Source organism: Echinops telfairi, unplaced genomic scaffold (genome assembly GCF_000313985.2).
Source record: "Echinops telfairi isolate 266 unplaced genomic scaffold, ASM31398v2 ScPeMD7_7467;HRSCAF=8505_1, whole genome shotgun sequence".
In the NCBI taxonomy this organism is placed as follows: Eukaryota; Metazoa; Chordata; class Mammalia; order Afrosoricida; family Tenrecidae; genus Echinops; species Echinops telfairi.
In genome coordinates, this window is record NW_022111368.1 from 7,918,795 (window position 1) to 7,922,112 (window position 3,318).

A 3,318-nucleotide genomic window follows, 5' to 3' on the forward strand; every position below is an offset into this window, starting at 1 on the left:
TTAAGAATCTGAAGTGCACACAACGGTTTGTCAGTACACACAAACAGGCTTTATGTTGGACACACTGCAGAGCATTTTAATTCTTTAATTATTATCACATAGTAAGTGTGCTTGAAAGTATCTGAAAGCATTTCTTTCCGTTTTCCAGTGCACAGAAATGTGGTACCACTCACCCATCCACTGCCACCAAGTGGACCCCGCTTACAGAGAAAGCCTCGAAGGCAGAGTAGAAAGGCCCCGGGGTCCCAAGGCTGTACGTCTATATAGGAGCAGACAGCTGCATCTGTCTCCTTGGGATGGACGGGCTGCTGTGCTTAGCAGACCAATGCTCAACCCACTGCATCACCAGAGACCCATAGAGAGAGGCAGACTCTATACTACAAGAACTATATGAGTAAGTAATGTTAGCTATGACCTGAATCAAACTTTGCTGTTCCAAGTAAGATTGACCTACAAGTTCAATTTAAAAACACATTTAGGAATGGAATTCGTCGTAATCCAAGGATTCCCTGAACATGAGATGCCTTCACTTGCAAAACTTTCACCCGGGAAAATGTCCCATCCATGATCATGCTCGGTGGAAGAGGAGGGTGTTATCAGTTGTTTGACCAATGTCATTTTCAACTTTAAATCAAAGGAACTGCCTTTTAGACCCTGGCTTTTGTGAGACCCTGCCTTGCGGCTTCCAGGTGGGGGCTTGCCTACCTAAGAGGCTCCCTGCAGTGCATTCGGACACCCCTGGTTCCTTTAGCTCAAGTCCACTGGGGGGCAGAAGTCACATTTCTCTCCTGCTTCAAAGGGTGGCAGGATTGCGTGGAAACTATTGAACCGTTGTGCCTGAATTTCATCCCTGCACTTGTCATGTGATGAGCAGACAGCAAAACGTGTGTGAGGCTTTTAAATATCGTATGACCTTTGAGTCTATTTTAAAGGGCGCTTAACCAAGGAGATACACTTGATAGAAGTAACAGTTACTCTTTCAGCTTTCCAGAATGAGAAATCCACTTCGTTTTCTGCAAGTAATGCATGTGCTTGTGTCGTATTTAAATTTCTGATTTAAATCAGAAATTTAAACCCTAAACGGGGCCAAGGGTTTCCCAGATTTTCTAATGTGTGGTTTGTTTTTTTTTTCAATTTTTAATCATTTAATTGGGAGCTCTTATAGATACCATAACAATCCATAGTTCAATCACATCAAGCAGTATTGTACAATTGCTACTCCAATCAGCTTCAATACAATTTCTTTCTTCTTGAACTCCTTGATATCAGCTCCCCTATATTCACTCCCTCTCCCAAACTTCCCCCCAGAAACCCTTATTATTATTAGTTTCCCTATAATAGGGTGTGTTTTTTGCCATATCTTACACAATCCAATATATCCATTCACATGCAATTCTACTATTTGATCCCATCAAGTGGGATTATACAGTTATCAATGCCATCAGCTCCCTATTCCACCCCCCCTTTCCTGTACCCTCAGGGAACCAATACACCAGTTACTATTTCTGAAGGGTTATCTATTTTGGCTTTCATATACCAAACAATCTTAAATATACAAATGAGCACACACAAATCATAAAAGATGATTAATGAGGTAAAACAAATAAAAACCATAATAGAAGGGGGAGGAAATATTAAAGAACTAGAGGATAGTTATGTGGTTCATCTGTGCTATACCGCACTCTGTATTTTTCATCCCTTCTGTGTGACCTTCTAAGAGAGACTGTCCAATTATCTTACAGGTAGATTTTGAGTCTCCACTACATCCACACCCCTACACATCGATTTGGTTGCTTCTTTTTGAACTTCTAATACCCCTTCCTGTTGACATGTCATGATCACACAGGCTGGTGTGCTTCTTCCATGTGGGCTTTGTTGCTTCCATGGTAGTTAGGCTGCTTGTTTAACTATAAGCCTTTACAGGGGTCCTCAAACTTTTTAAACAGGGGGGCCAGTTCACTGTCCCTCAGACCCGTTGGAGGGCTGGACTGTAGTTTTTTTAAAAAGCTATGAACAAATTCCTATGCACACTGCACATGTCTTATTTTAAAGTAAAAAACAAAATGGGGCAAAAACACCCGGCAGGCCAGATAAATGTCCTTGGCAGACTGCATGTGGCCCGGAGGCCATAGTTTGAGGACGCCTGCTGAGACCACAGACACTATACCTTTTGATAGCTGGGCACCATCAGCTTTCTTCACCACATTTGCTTCTGAACCCATTTTGTCTTCAGTGAGAACAATAGTGTAGGGAAGGTGAGTATCATAGAATACTGCATCTAATGTGCTTTCTAATGGAGATCGGGACCATAAAGTTGACCCCCTGTGGGGGACATTTACTTTTGCAAAGAAAATTAACCTGTTTGGGTCTGGTTTTGTGTTTTTTTTCCTCCAGCCATCTCACAAATTCTTGTTTTTCTCATCTCTACTTTAAAAAGTGTGCATAATTCAAATGAACTCTTTCATAACAAGTGTAAACAATTCAAGCATATATCCCTTAGAAATGTGTTGATGAGATTGTTTTCTTTTTTTTTTTTTTAATGTAGGCTGGGAACAAAGTGAATAGAATAATATTTTCTACCCAGTCATTTTCCCAAGCCTGTTTCAATGTCCCAAAATTTACTTAACAGAACAGGGAAGCTGCCCTGAACTGAACTCAACACTTTGGAGATGAGATTGTTTTCACAAGTTGAAGTTGCATGTTGTATACAAACAGTTGACTTATGATGGGGTTCCCTTTCCAGGACTCCCTAAGCCAGTCTGACCTAAATTGACTACATCACCTGAAAAAAAAATTATTATTGTCTTTTATTACCACTATCTCTAAAAATTGAGTCCTTGTTTGTCTTTCCTCAAAAGCAAACAAACAAACTCACTGCCCCGCCAGTCGATGCCGACTCACATGACCCTGTAGGACAGGGTAGAGCTGCCCTTGGGGGTTTCCAAGACTGTAACTGTCATGACAGCAGAAAAACCTACAGGGCACCTGGTGGTTTCAAATTGCCAGTCTTGCAGTTAGCAGCCCAATGCATAAGCACCTAGCCAATAGGGATGAAAATACTATGCATAATCATACAGATGTAGTGTAATAGGTACAGAGGGGCTACGCAAAGTTTGCGGGAAAATGAAATTGAAAAGATTACAATTCGTTTCACAAATATATTGAAGTCCCTTTAGACATACATGCATACATTAAAAATTCCCGACACAACCGCTGAAGACAAAGCGGATAAATAAGCAAATGTGGTAAAGAAAGCTGATGGTGCCCAGCTATCAAAAGATATGGCATCTGGGGTCTTAAAAGCTTGAAGGTAAACAA

General features: G+C 41.0%; 1 non-coding gene across 1 annotated transcript; it reads right to left on the reverse strand.

Annotated features, from left to right (window-relative positions):
- Window positions 1-2,537: 2,537 nt before the first annotated feature.
- On the reverse strand, window positions 2,538-2,669 carry LOC115873291. The gene has a single exon (XR_004048337.1). It is a non-coding gene; the product is annotated as a small nucleolar RNA SNORA36 family (small nucleolar RNA).
- Between the last annotated feature and the right edge of the window lie 649 nt (window positions 2,670-3,318).